At 40.6% G+C, this 15,987-nt stretch overlaps 1 non-coding gene across 1 annotated transcript; it reads right to left on the minus strand.

Moving 5' to 3' along the window:
* Positions 1-15,562: 15,562 nt before the first annotated feature.
* LOC145415195 (5S ribosomal RNA) lies at positions 15,563-15,681 on the minus strand. Its single transcript, XR_013900022.1, has one exon. It is a non-coding gene; the product is annotated as a 5S ribosomal RNA (ribosomal RNA).
* Positions 15,682-15,987: the final 306 nt, after the last annotated feature.

The raw sequence follows: 15,987 nt of genomic DNA on the forward strand, positions 1-15,987 counted from the left end.
TTTTTTTACATTTACATTTTTCCGGTGTCTTGTGTAAACTACACAAATACTGCCAGTTGGGGTTCAATTTTTCCCAATAAAGTTGGTTTGCCTATTTCTCAAAGTTCTCAGAACCCGTTCAGGACAGTGGCAAATGCCTATCCAAACTCGTGACTCAAAAAGGCTAAAAAAATAAAATGGTCTGGGAAGAAGACTGGAGGGCACAAAATAAAGTAATATTTCAACTGACCAACGCCCTAAGATCGTAAAAGTTCAAGGCCTCATGATCAGGACAGCTCCAATAATTATTTCTGTTCCAGCTAATGCCAGATTGTTAAAGGACCCTCCCAGGGGTCGGGCTATGAACAGCATTGTCTCAGATTCACTGAAGTCACTCGTTTTAATCGTACCTCAGCCAACCCCGTGCCGCACCACCAGCACACCGTACTCTCGTTCTGTAGCACTTGGTCTCTCGTGTGAACATCGTGTTAAGAGCTTCTAGATATATAAAATATATATAAAAATATACATTGCATACATGTCACATAAAATAGAGCATAAAAAATCAAGTAAAGAAACGCAAACATATGCGAATAATTTTACAGCTTGTAGACCTCCGGCATCCCAAACAAGCCATGCATCTCTCTCTCTCTCTCTCTCTCTCTCTCTCTCTCTCTCTCTCTCTCTGTGGTCTTAGAAATGAATGTGGAGACATTAACTTCTCGGACTTCCTCTCTCCTCCTAACCCTATCTAATTAATGTCGTAAAAATATATGAAATGAATATATTTATCTAGTTTAGTCGCGCTTTTTGGATTGTATAGCAGACACATTTAGCACTGTTCAAGTTTTGTTCAACTGAGATGCGAGAATAGCCATGTCAGTACCTGCATCATTCACACCCTCGTGATAGGGGCAACTCCAGCATTCTAATTTAGCTACCGTCAACCTGTATTTCTTCAGCTGAGGATGTGTTTTAGGAACCTTGGAGAGTTACAGTATAAACTCTGTTGTATATATATATATATATATATATATATATATATATATATATATATATATATATATATATATATATATATATATATATATATATATATATATATATATATATATATATATATATATATAAAGCACTAAATACATATGAAAAACTCTTGGACAAGAAATTTCGAATACACAGCTATACCATTTCTTTATGTGAGGAACGCGTGCGACCCCCCACACCTTCCCACGATATTTAAAAAGTTTGGAGTTTTCAGGGATAAGCAATGGGGCACTTGAATGGCTTAAAAGCATGGAGTTGAGCAACAAAATCTAATTTACGACCTCTCTTAGTGCTCCGGGAGAGAACTATAAGAGTTTTATCTCGTGCCAGGGGTCTGAAGCATCCCCGTCATTTATTGTAGGTACTGTACACGATCTCTCTCTCTCTCTCTCTCTCTCTCTCTCTCTCTCTCTTACATATGAGAACTACATAGAAAGAGAGAGAGAGAGAGAGAGAGAGAGAGAAACCCTCAGGTTCCAAAAGTGTCTTCAGGCCTAAGTAAAACTGTTTATATTCAACACGAGTAAATAAAAGAAGTCGTCATCCTGGTGCAAAGCTAAGGAGAAAAAAAATCATTTGGACAGGAAGCATATCTTTAAACTCTGGCCTAACTCTTTTCAGCACGTGATCAAGCACACAAGTAGGACACATCTGCTTGTATCAGCTTTAGTAAGTCCATGTTAGAAGTCAGGGATGTGTTCAGATTTTTTTCTACTCACAATTGACGCTGTGAACTGGGGGAAAATGGCAAATCAGCTTTATTACTTGCAATTGGAGATTCAATAAGCTTTTCTGAATTTGCTGTAAGGCTGGTAGAAATAGGACAGACAGACTGACAGACAGACAGGCAAAGAGGGTTAAAGAAGATTACTACTGTCGCCTGCCGGTAACAAGAATTAAATTTTACACGACATCATCGCATTGAATTGATAATCACAAGGCTATGGCAAGATTCGACACTGTAAATTATAAATAAATAAATAAATAAATGAAAACTCCCCTACCAACCCTCCTAACAAGACATAAACGTAACAGAAGCGACCATTATCACAGCAAAGCGTAATATTCCCCACATTCCTCCCCTTTGCGGGTAATATTACCAGAGCTGGATATTAATGATGTAAAGCGAATTTGAATTTGGACAATGTACTTATAACCCCTTCAATGCGAGGATTAATTCAATTTATATCATGCTGTCTCCAGAAGATCATCGTCATCATTAACAGGAGCATCATCATCATCATCATCGTCAACATCAGTATAAGCACCAAAAGTTTCAGCATCGTAATCATCATCAGCAACATCATAAGCTTCAGCACCATCATCAACATCATCATCATCATCATCATCATCATTCTAACCTTAATTCCCACTTTAAAAACGGTCTGGGTAAAAGTCCACTAAAGGTCCTCTAACTGGCTTATTGGGAACAGCCAGACCAAAGAAATTCATCACAAAACACTAAGCCATAAAAATTATCCTAAAATTTAATTAATGCACTACATTACTCTGGTCAAAGGCAAATTATACATGACGCTTGGTGTGTGTGTGTGTGTGTGTGTGTGTGTGTGTGTGTGTGTGTGAGAGAGAGAGAGAGAGAGAGAGAGAGAGAGAGAGAGAGAGAGAGAAATGAGTGTTACCCCTTCAACCGGAGTACGTCTACTAATAAATTCTTCCTCCCAACAGACGATTTTTAGTTGAGCAAGAGATGTTTCAAATCTCCATTAACCCCTCCTCCACTATGAATGAAATCGTCCGGGTAGCAGCAAGAACGGAAAAAACTGGCGTCCTTGGTCTGAATGCGATAAGTTTATTCTGCCATTACGAAATTTGGGCATCTAATAATGTACACCATCGACACTGTAGAGTAAGTCAATTTGCCTCGCTCTGTTAAACTGTCCCTCTGAATTACACGCCTGAGTTTGCATACTTAAAAAAATGCTTCAACTGGGGCAGACTAGTTAGCATGCAAGGACAAAAAGAAAAAAAAAACAGTAGCTAAGTAAATTTGCAAATACTGATTATATGAACAGTAAAATGCATGGACAGTGGGTTTTCATGTCAATTTTTCAGCCTACTTTCCTCATGAAGCCGTTGTTTCTATATTAATGAATAAATGCATAAATATATATACTGATGGATAGATAGACAGGTGTAAAGACAGACAGACGGATAGATTTATCAGATATACAGACCGATTAAAGTTTTTCGTCTGAGGAGGAAGTGGATGGAACGAGAAAGGGGAATATTAAGAAAAGGGAAGAAAAATGCTGGGGAAAAGGGGAAGAAAGGAATGGTGCAGAGTAATAATAATAATAATAATAATAATAATAATAATAATAACAATAATATCGAAGCGAGGAAGGGAAGGCACAAAAGGTAATAATGAATGAGGGAAGCGTGAAAGTAACGAAAACGGGGAAGAGGGAAAAAGCACAAGGTCGGAATAATTGAAGCAAAGGAAGAATTAAAGAAGAAGGAAAGGGAAGAAACATTGCACTAGTTAGTGTACCTTATGCAGATAATAATGAAGCAAGGAATGATGAAGGAGGAAAAGGCAGGGCAAGGAAGCATAATAAGAAAATTAAAAGAAGAACCTTGTGTTTATCAGGGCATATTTCATGGCACTTCCAACTCCGCCTCACGATTTAACTCTCTCATGGTCGGAACAACTCTTGGTTATTCTACTCCAGCTAAAGTCACACGATTTAATTCATCTGAGAGGTTCATAGGTGCCTAAAAAATCTATTCCCTTCGGAGGAAACAAATAGAAAACAGAAAAATGAAGCACAATCAAAAGAAAAATACAGAAAACATGAGAGACAAGGAGAAAACACCAAAGGAAGACAAAAAACATGGGAAAAACATGCAGATAAGGAGACAAAGAACGAAAGCTAAGTCTTCAATTCTACTGTACAGCATGAGACTCTAACAACAACTGCAAATAACACCACATTTAGTCCTAAACTATTTCCATAATAACTTCATCATAGTTAGTCTTAAATCGTTTTCTACAATTCTTCTAAGCAGTACCACTTGCGCCTCTCTATTTCTCTTGCCTAGAGAAAGAGCGCGCCTTACCAACCCCCATGAGTTGTGGAGTTGAATAAAACAGACGTATAAAATGAAATCATAGTCGATGTGTTGGGAAAATACGGATAAGGTTGAGATAAAATAAACAAATAAATGTATAAGTAAAATAAAAAATAAAATAAAACAAGTCATTTTGGTCCAACCGACAACGCCAAAAAAAAAGGGGGAAAAAAAAAAAAAGCCAGATCTGAGCTAAACTTTTCAATGGCTTTTAACTGATCGATCTATTGACAGGTAGATAGTCAGAAAGTAGATGGATGGATGGATGGATGGATGGACTGATAGTAAACAGACAGATATACTGAGATTGATAAACAGACTGACAGATTGGTAGATTAAGTGCATTATCTGGGACTATCGTACTCTAGTGTGAGGGACAGAGGTGAGAGGAAAGTGCGAAGGAAAGTGGTGAGGAAAAAGGGCTGGGACGAAAGACTGCATGAAGGAAAGGAAGGGAGAAGGGCAACAGAATACAAATGGAAGGAAAAAGAAGGGCAAAGGAATACAAATGGTAGGGAAAAAAAGGGCAAAAGAATACAAATGGTAGGGGAAAAAAGGGCAAAAGAATACAAATGAAAGAAAAATGAAGGGCAAAAGAATACAAATGGAAGGAAAAAGGGGTAAAAGAATACAAATGGAAGGAAAAGGGGTAAAAGAATACAAATGGAAGGAAAAGGGGTAAAAGAATACAAATAGAAGGGAAAAAAGGGCAGAAGAATACAAATGGAAGGAAAAGAAGGGCAAAATAAAACACCTTGATCTAGTGGACCCTGATGACAACAAATAATAAGAGAGTCAGGCAAATTTGCTCCTAACTCCCCTGGGGCTTGTAATCTCAGCACTTTATCACTTGGATAACATCAGTATTAGGGGAGCGAGGGAGTTTTTATTCTCTCTCTCTCTCTCTCTCTCTCTCTCTCTCTCTCTCTCTCTCTCTCTCTCTCTCTCTCTCTCTCTCTCTCTCCCTCTCTCTCTCTCTCTCTCTCTCTCTCTCTCTCCCATTTACCTTACTTCTCTCCATCTTCCATCCCCCTCTTTTTCATCATGTCTGCAAACTCCATCGCATTCTTCCTCCTTCCCTCCCATTCTTTCTCGTCACATCTTGTCTTCCTCTTTCCTATCTTTCCTCAGTCGTTTCTGTCTTTCCTTCCTTCCTCCTTTTCTCTCATACTTCCTTATAACAAAGAGCCACGAAGGAACTACCAGGACTGTTGCTGTTTGCTTTCCTTTGTACTCCTTTGTACTCCACTTCTTCGTTTCCCACATTCCATCTTTTCCTTCATTTTCCTCTATCCCTCTTCTCGTTCCTCTTCACACCTTCCTTTCGTTCCTTCAATTTTTTTCTCCTTCCTTCCCATGCTTCCTACATCCTACCCTTCTTCATCACCTCACACTGTCCCAACTTCCCTCTTTCCCTCCCATCTTTCCTCCTTCCCTCCCCGTGTGAGCTCTGACATCTTCACCTCCATTAAGGCCTCGTGAGTGATCAGTGTAAGCGGGTAATGATGCAATTAACCTGAACCATTAGCTAGGTCATTAGAGGAACAAAGGTGATTAAGAGCAGGCACAAGGAGACGAGGCAATGGGCTGGCAGACGGAGATGAGGGAGGAGGAGGTGATGAAAGAGAGAGAGAGAGGGGGGGGGGAAGAAGGGAAAAGGATGTGATGAGATGAGAGGAGCGGAGAGGAAGGAGGAAGAGACGAATTCATGGGCTGGCAGACGAAGATCACTTTAGAAGGAGGTGGTGATGAGAGGAACACGGAAAGAAGATGGGAGATCGAGAAATTGCGAGGTAGAAAAAGAGAAAGAGAGAAGAGGGTAGAGGAAAGAAGTGAGAAGAATGAAGAAAAGGAGGGAAGAGGGAAAGTAGGAAGAAAGGGAGAAGACTAGAGAATGGAGGAAGAAAGAGGGAAGGCTATAGGAAGGAGGAAGAGAAAGAAAGTGATGGAAGAGGAAGAGAACGGAAGAGATGGAAGAGGAAAAGAAAGGAAGAGATGGAAGAGGAAGAAAGGAGGAAACAGACTGAGAACAATAGCAATGAGACAAACAGGAGATAGAAGAGAGAGATGGCAAGAATGAGAAGTGGAAGGTAAATGATGTAATGAGGTGCAAAAATGAGTAGAGGAATGAGGTGAAGAAAGGAAAGAGGAAATGAGAGAAAGAGAGGATGTACGGCAAGAAATTGGGAGGGAAAACGAGGATAGAAAAGAGATAATGAAAGGGTGAGGGAAGGAGGAGAGGAGAGAAAGAAGTATGTGGGGAGGTAAGAGGTGATGAAGGGAACAGGAAGGAGAAACGTGAGAGAAGTTAATTAATCAAGAGAGAGGGAGAGGAGAGGCGAAGAGACGAAGAGGGTGGAAGGACGAACTATGATTATGTAATGAAGGAAGAGACGATGATGAGGAAAGGCAATGGGAGGAGGAGGAGAAGGAGAGAGGGAGGACTAAGGAAGAGAGGAGGAACGATAATGGAAATGTAGAAGACACGAGGGAAAAAGAAAGGACGGAGATGATGATAAGATGATGAGGAAAAAACAGGAAATTAAATAAAAAAGGGAACAGAAAATAAGAAAACGAAGGAAATGACGAGAGGTGGATGAAAGAGAAGGGACACTGAGAACCCTTAACCACTTAGGTTCGAGAACGAACTTTTCATCTTACTTTAGGCGATTTTATTTACTCCATAAGAGGCCTTTTGTACTTTAGAAGCTTTTTTCAGTAAGGGAGTTTGAAATAGTGTTCATAAATCCTTCCACCAAGAGGGGTTACATAAATTATTTGGAGGTAGGAATTCATAATGAAGACAAACTATGATAATTCTATGCACATATAAACAGTCACAAAAATAGACGGGCGACCTAATTAAGGCAACAGATAATAATGATAAAGAATAAGGTTAGTTTAGCCCCTCATTAAGTTAGAGAATGTGTTATGTAAATCTACCTCCAGACAGATTTATTCAGCATAGGACAGATCTCTCGAAGCTGAGGGTGGGGTATTGAAGCCTGAGAGTGTCAATATTTTCTTCATTATAGCTTTCAATGGATCGTCGATTTCACTGTTATATTTTGGCTAACGTTAGGTTGTTCAGTTGCGTGAGTCAGAGAAGCATAAGTGTTAAAATTACAATAGATAAAAAAATGAGAAAGTCTAGTGAAGGGGAAAGCGAGTGGGAAGTGCTGTAGGGGAAGAGGAGAGAGGGTGGGAAACTAGGGACGGAGGGGAAAGAGATTGGGGAGGACTGTGGGAGGAGAGGAGAGGAGGATAGGAAAATTGTGAAGAAATGGGAAAGAGAAATTAGGGAAGGACAGGCGACGGAGTGGGCAAGGGAAGGAGGGGAGAAGGAGGGCAATAGGAAGGGAAGGAAGGGGTACTATAGAAGAAGAAAGGGAGGGGGACTAATGAAGAAGAGAGAGGGGAGGACAAGCGCAGAAGGAGAGAGGAGATAGGGGGCTAACGAAGGAGAGGAAAAGCGGGACTAGCGAAGGAGAGGAGGAGGGAGAGGGGACTTGCAAAGTGGGGATGAAGGAGTGTGGCACTACCAAAAAAAAAATAATAATAATAAAGAAAGAAATGAAATAAAATAATGGGGGAGACTAAAGACATTCCAGTTAATATGTCCCTACAGTGTGATGTCTTAATGCCAGTTACTGAAAGGGGGTCACGCTCCATCTTGCTTTACTATCTCACATTACAAGAGAGAGAGAGAGAGAGAGAGAGAGAGAGAGAGACTGTAGTCGTGGTGGTGATAGTGGTGATCATGGTATTCTAGTTAGTTATGCTCAGTGTTAATTATTTCTCTCATTATCACTCGCCTAGTAAGAGAGAGAGAGAGAGAGAGAGAGAGAGAGAGAGAGAATGTGGCTGTGTTGATGATGGTGGTGGTTGATGTGGTAAAGGCGACTGCAGTGACTGTGGTAGTGCCAGGGATGGTGGTTGTGGTTGGTGGTTAAGGTGTTTTGGTTTGAGTGATTATGATGATAATGATGATGATGATGATGGTGGCGGTGGTGGTAGTTAGAGAATATTACTTGTTAATAATACTGACCTTAAAGTTAAAAGAATAAAACATCACCATTTTGGAGTAACGCAAAATTCTTCCCACCTTACAACGCAACAGTAAAATTTCACTCTTCCTTTTTTTTTTCTTTTTTTTTTCTTCAGTTACATGGATAAGATTACCGCCGACGTCACCCCTAAAATTTTATAGGGTTAGTAAACATTAAGTGATTCAATATCCTCATTTTCATTTCAGGTGCTCAATTAAAGGCACTTATTCTTCAGTGGTTTATATACATGGAATATTTTATTTTGATGGAAGTATACAAAAATTACTCTGCCGAAAAGTGTAAAAAGAAGAAATAACTTTTTTTTCCAGACAACGACATACCAACCTTCTCCGATTCCGTGGGATACTAACATAAAATCTATCTGTCTGTTTATATCTATCTATCTATCTCCAGACCTCTTAATCCCGGAGGAGGTGGCCACAAGCAAATTACCTCCATGTCACCTTGTCCTTCATCATCAGGTTGCTCTTTCTCCATCTCACACCACCTGCCTTCATATACCCTTCCACCCCATCTCTACACCTCATGTTCGGTCTCCGTCTCCCTCTCCCCCTCCACCACACTCATATACACCCCAGGCAATGTCTCAGTCTCTGTTCTTTCTACATGACAAACTATCTCAGGGTTCTTCTAACACCTTCAAGTAGCACATCAACATCAACACCACGACCCTCCATGATTTTCTCATTTGTCTGTCTGTCTCTCCCCGAAACACATTCTTCTCTTTCAAAGAAAAAATATAAATAAAATAATAATAATAATAATAATAATACAGCTCGTAAATCATTCACTCTGCCTTCGCCATCATGCCACCTCACATACCATGGCACGTATTCTCGTCAGTCAAGGAAGCTCCCTATCACCTCTTCTTTAGCTGTTTATTTTTTGGTATGGGTGGTTATTATCCTTTTGTACGTTATTTATGCAGAGTATGGCGTAATCGGAAGGATTCATGTGACACAGTAGAGGGCAGTTAGGTGTAGTAAACAAAATAAATCGCTTAGGAAAAGATGATCGGGAGCTACGGGCCCACACCAGCTACTCACAACACGCACCTCACTCTCACAACACAAACAAACCTTCACCACAACCCCAGCTAAAGATTTCCTGGATCACAAGACAGAAATGGCCAGGGCTTCCCAGTTCATCAAGGCCACGTCCAGGTGAGACAGGTACCACAATAACTAAAACAACAACAACAAACAACAACAACAATAACAACAACAAACAACAACAATAACAACAACAAACAACAACAATAACCAAAAAAAAAAAAATAACAGCAATAACAATAATAAGAGCAATATGATAACAACAATAACAACAGCAACAACAACACAGTAACAACACATTAACTACAACAATAACAACAACGATAACAACAATAACAATAATAACAGCAACAACAATAACGACAACAACACAATAACAACAACTTCCCCTGTATCTACGTAAGTTTTATTTGACGTGTATTTATTTCTCGTCTGGTCATTTCTGTCATCCATCCTCTTCCTCGCTCTCCCTCTCCCTAATAAGACTTTTTCCTCTCCTTCATTAATCCCGTCTCATCCCCACAACGCTGGCAACTACAATTACAAACTCGCTGAAATTTTGCAAGCATTATTCATCGTTTTTTTTTCTCATTCCTGTAATCCATTCTCTCTCTCTCTCTCTCTCTCTCTCTCTCTCTCTCTCTCTCTCACACACACACACACACACACACACACACCTAATTTTTTCCTTTTTCGGCCTTAATCGTACCCTTTTTTCCGTGTGAACTAAAGCTTCTTCCTTCTTTCCCTCTTCTTTCTTTTTCCCTTTCTCTCTCTCTCTCTCTCTCTCTCTCTCCCAAACCCTCATTTTCACATCATTTATCTCACATTTCCATCCGTTTTCATTAAGTTCTCTTGTTCTCCCTTCCTCTTTCCTCTTTCCTCTCACCCCCTTTCTCATCTTATACTGTACTTATTTTTTACTCTTCCCCTTCTACTTAAAGTGCTCTCTTTCTCTTTATTCGCTCACTTCTCACCTTCTCTCTTTTCCTCTTTTTCTCACAACTCTTTCGGCTTTCCTCCTGTCCTCTCTCCCCTCTTTTTATTTTATTTCCCCCCTGTTATATTGCGTGTTTCCTCTTCAGATCATCTCTGTTTTCCAACTCCTCTCTTGTACACTTTCTTTTCTTTCCACCAGCTCTCTTTCACACGCTCTCGACCTCGTCCCTCTTCCCCTTCATGCTTTGCCTCCTCTCTCTTACTCCTTTTTCTGATTTTTTATGCATCCTCCCTCTCTTTACCTCTTACAATTTCCTCCCCCTCTTCCTCCTCCTTTACACTGTTTGCTTCCTCCACTTTTCTTACTCCCTTCCCCTCCACTCCTTATTCTTAATCCTCTCTTCCATCTCTACTTCCCTTCTTTCCTCCATTCTCTTCATTCTTCTTCCATCTCTCTCATTTCATTCTTCCTTCTTCCCTTCCTCCCGATCTCTTACCTCCCATCCGTTCTCTTTCCTCCCTTTTTTCCCTTCTCCCTTCCATCCCTCTGCCCTCTCTTTCTTCTCTGTTCCCTCCCTTCCTTACCCTTTAGCTTTTCTCTCCTCCCTCACCTCACTCTCCTCTCGCATCCCTGTCTCTCATTCTTTTCCCTTCCGTTCTCCCCCTTTCCCTACCTTCAGCCTCTTCTTCTTACCTCCCTCTCTCCCTTCTTCTCTCCCTCTTCCCTCTTCCTTATCCCTTATTCTCTCTTCCTTCCCTTTCTTTTAATTTCCCTTCCTTCATTCCCTCCTTCTTTCCCTTCCTTACTTCCCATTCCCCTGCCTTCATTCCCTCCCTCCTTCCCTCCGATTCTTCTCAATTGCCCAGTCATTCCCTCCCTTTAATTCTAATCTTCTCCCTTTGTCTCCCTGTTGCACAAAGGGAGGATGGAAGCAGTGCCGGAAGGTGCCAGTGTCTCTCTCTCATTTACGCCTCTAGTACGACTCCACGTGGCACCTGCCTTCCTTCTGGGAGAGAGAGAGAGAGAGAGAGAGAGAATGGGAAAAAGAAGATAGACTAGATTCAGGAGGGAAATAAGATAAATGTAGAGTAAGCCCATAGAAAGAAAACGGGAAGCATGAACAGGTATGAAAGGAAAAAAAAACAAGAAATAAGAAACGCGAAAATTAGATAGATCGGTGGGAGAGAATGGAGGAAGAGTGAGAAAGAAGGGAGGAAGGCAGAGAGAAAGCGGGAGGAAGGCAGACAGAAAGCGGGAAGCAGGCAGAGAGGATGGAAGAAGGGGAACAGAGAACGAGGAAAAATGAAATAAAGAAAGGGGCAAAGAAAAACAAAAGGACGGAGGAATGAAGATTAGGAAGGGAGGATGCAAAGGAAGAGGAAGGAAGGAGAGAGGTAGGCAAGGAGGAGAGGGAGGGAAGGAAGAAGAGAATAAGGAAGGAAGGAGGAAGGAGAAATGAATGCACAAATAGAGGAATGAGGGAAGGACGAAGGCACGGAGCAAAGAAGAAATGACAGGCAGAAGCATAAGGTGAAGCAGGAAAAAATGGGAAGAGGAAAGGAAGGGGACAAAGGAAAGGAAGAATGAAGAAGAGAGAAGGGACGGCAAGAGGGAGGAGGGAAGGAAAGAAGGAGGAAGGAAGGAGGGAGGAAGAGCGAGGTAAAGTCGGGTCAAGTGGGAGAGAAGGAGGAAAGTTTAAGTGAAGATGAAAGGCAGGAAGCATAGAGAGAGAGAGAGAGAGAGAGAGATGAAAAGGGAAGGAAGAAGAGGAAGACAAGATGGAAGGGGATAGCAGAAATGATATAGATAATAAATGAAGGAATGAAAAGGCAGAGAAGAAAGGAGAGGATGAGAAGAAAAGATTCAATATGGGTGCAAAGAGAGATGAATATGAAGATGGAATGAAGGAACAGAAGAGGAAGTTTGGGAGGGGAGCAGGAAGGGAAGAGAAAGAGAGTAGGACAGACAGGGGTTGAGGGGGAGTGCAGTTAGAAGACGGGAGAGGCAAAACAGGATTGACAAGAGGAAGAAGTATGGAGCAAGGAGAGGAAAATGAAGAAGAGGAGAAAGAAATGGACAAGGAAGAAGAGGAGAAGGCAGAGGAGAGAACAATGAGTGACGAAGAAAACTAGACGTGCCAGAGGTTGAAGGCGGATTAGGGAGACGTAGAAGGAAGGAAGACGCAAAAGAGAAATAGAAAGATGAAGAGATAGAGGAAGAGGATCATGAAGTGGACGGGAAAAAAGAGAAGCCAGAGGTTGGGAGGAGGCAATGTAAGAGAAAACGGAGAAGAGAAGAGTATAGTAAGGAAAAAGAGAGGGAAGGGACAAAAGGAAGAAGAACAAAAGAAGAGGATCAAAAAGAATAAAAGAATATTTGCATGACAGAAGAGTAGACGGTTTAGACGTCGAAACTGGGAGGGAGGGGATGGAAGAAAGACGTCAGACGAAGTGGGTTTGGAGGTGGCAGAAGGTAATAGAAAGGGAGAAAGACTGGAAAGAATAAGAAGGAAAAACTGAGGAAAGGAAAAGCAGAGGAAGATTATGAGAGGCAGAGAAGGAGGTGGGGAGGGTGGGCGAGATGTTGAGGGGACACAAAAGAAAAGTGAAAAGGGAGAGGGGAGGGTGAAAGGGGAGAGAGAGAGAGAGAGAGAGAGAGAGAGAGACGGAAATGAAGCGGATAATGAAGAGAAAGGGAAGACAGAGAAGGAGGGTAAGAGGGTCAAAGGTTAAGGGAGACAGAAGGGAGGCAGAAGAGGGTAATAAGGGAGAAATATAGGGAGGGAGAATAGGTCGAGGGTGCCAGGAAGGGGAGGATGCGACACTCTGAGACAAAATTAATGAGACAAGAGGAAGTAAAGGGGGAGAAGGGGGGGATTAACCTAAGTACATACTCCTCACATCTATAACGAATATGCCAGTACACATAGACATAAGCAAGAATGGCCATACACATGCAAATAAGTATAATGATCTCTTACCCTGAATTAACCCAACACATATAAGTGGAAATATACCGGGACGCGCATTCGTAACTCCAGATTTTCCCTTTCATGGCTGGAACAACTCAAGTATTTTATTCCATCCAACACCAGGCGATTTTATGAAAGAGAGTCATAGAAACCTGAGTGTTAACCTTACATATGTAGTTAAATATACGAGGACGAGAAAGGAAATTGTTGGATGGAATGAGAAAGGAGAAAGAAAAAGAGAATTTTAAAGAAAGTAGGACAATATGAGAATGTAGGAATCAAAGGTCATTCAAAAAGTGAAAGAAGTGACCCTGAAAACAAACATATGGCTAACACAAAAAGAATACAACATTAAGGAAGACACGAAAGAAAACAAGATTGCCAATATTCTCAAGAGATTCCAAGATGTTCTCCAGTTTCATTACGGTATATTTACATACTTTTGTACAAACTGCCTTAACGATTTATAAGCACACAAGAACATAGGAACTTAAAATTTTTGTGTAATATGGTTTAACAACTGACCCCATATATCCCTTTTAAAGGCATAAATAATATATGAAATAAAGATATCTAGAGCTATTGGCCCAAGGATGAAGTGTGGAAATTTGAAATTAACTGAAGAAATACAGGAATGGCTCCAATATGATAAAACGAATGGAAGAAAGAATTTAAAAAAAAAAACGAGGAAACTCAGTAGCTTTCCAATTTATGACGTGGAAAGCAAATAATGTATGATGGATTGAGAAAAGAGAAGGAAGTCTCATAGACATGAAAAACGTGTGAGATGCAAGGATGCGGAAGGATGAGAGTTGAAGAGTGCGCGAAGTAGCCTAATATGAACTAAGAGGGAAGAATGGTCTGGGAGTATTAAAGAGACCATATGGCGGAATGAGAAGGAGAAGAGGAAGTTTGGGCACCCATGAAGATAAACAGACAAGGTCAATTGCAGGTAAGCTAGCAATTCAAAGTAAAAAAAAAAAAAAAAGAATAGGGGGGAAAAAAATGCTAGACGGAATTAGAAAGAAGGAAGGAAGCCGAGAGCACTGAAAAAAGAGTAAGAAAAAAGTAGAGAGGTCAGAGAAGACTGAAAAGAGAATGAGACTGAATAAACAAAAGGAATGAAGTCAAAGGGTCACGAAAAGAGATAAGAGCGGAAGAGAACACCCGCACAGAAGTATATAAAAGATACATAAAAAACACAGATGAAAGGAATGGGAAGGATAAATGTCAAAGTGGCCATGAGAACCGAAGCAACAAACAGTGATATGGATAAGCAAGCATCCAAAGAATATCAAAGAAAACATATAATAAAAAAACAAAAGAAAACGAGAAAATAAAGAGAGTAACATGAAAAGAGAGGAAGAGAGAAAAGTAAGAGATGCGTGAAAAGGAAAAGGAAGTGTGGAGGAAAGCACTCATATAAAAAGGCCAAAAAGATGCCCCCAGGAATAAAAGAATACACAAGACAGGGAATTCAATCGTCGCGTCCACATAAATCCATCGCACAGGCCTTGAGAAAAAAGAAAAAGGAAGGGGACTCTCGCTCTACATTCTCTCTCTCTCTCTCTCTCTCTCTCTCTCTCTCTCTCTCTCTCTCTCTCTCTCTCTCTCTCTCTCCATTTATATATCTTCTTTATCTATCTCTAGCTTTGCCTCTCATCGTCCCTTCTCATATATAGTTACATAGGCATCTTATTCAAGTCGGTCTCTCTGTCTGATTTCGCTTCTTTCCTTTCTAATTTACACACAGACACAAGCGTTCACACTCACTTATGGTCACACACGCATGTACACATTCACACATACGAAAAGAAACACACACACACACACACACACACACACACACACACACACACATACACACACACACACACTATAACCAAGAGTACATACATTCATACGTACGCACACATACATACCTACATACCTACATACATACACACACTGACATTTGACACACACATACATTTGAGTACACACACACATTCACACATACACACTTGCAGACAGCACACATTCCTTCATAAATACATACACACTGACACACGTACAGCAGACATTTGCGTACACACACAAATTCGTGTATAAACACACATACATACATACACACTGACAATTATACAGCAGACATCTGAGTACACACATATTCATGTATACACACACATACATACATACACACAGACATATACCGTAGACAATTGAGTAGACACCTATATTCACGTATTCACACATACATGCATACACACATATTGTATACATTCAAGCTTACAAAAATTCATACATACATTCGTCCATCCATCCATTGTCAGACGCCATGTATCCCAAACGGGGTGGTCAAGGGCTTAGAGTTAATTGTTTTACAGGGAGGGGCACTAATCCTCCACCAACCCCACTTGACACGTAGGGATGCCAACAGCATCTGGTGTTCCCAGGCGGTCACCCATCCAAGTACTAACCAGACCCAACGTTGCTTAACTTCGCTGATCGGACGGGAAGCGGTGTACTCAACGTGGCATGGCCGTTGGCATAAATACATACATGCATACATACAGTGACAAACAAGTCATGCATACACACACACACATACTGTATATATATATATATATATATATATATATATATATATATATATATATATATATATATAAAAGACACACAAATGAGTACATACACATTCATGTATATTCACTGACATAGGCTACGTACCCTACATACATACATACAGTAACATATAACACAAGTACACGCGCAGTCAAGCATATTCACCAACATACATACATACATACATTCCGTATATACATGCATATTTACACAAACTACTCAAACACACAG

The sequence above is a fragment of the Coenobita brevimanus genome, chromosome 101 (assembly GCF_032717465.1).
Source record: "Coenobita brevimanus isolate Jiangsu-jjx chromosome 101, ASM3271746v2, whole genome shotgun sequence".
NCBI classification, from domain to species: Eukaryota; Metazoa; Arthropoda; class Malacostraca; order Decapoda; family Coenobitidae; genus Coenobita; species Coenobita brevimanus.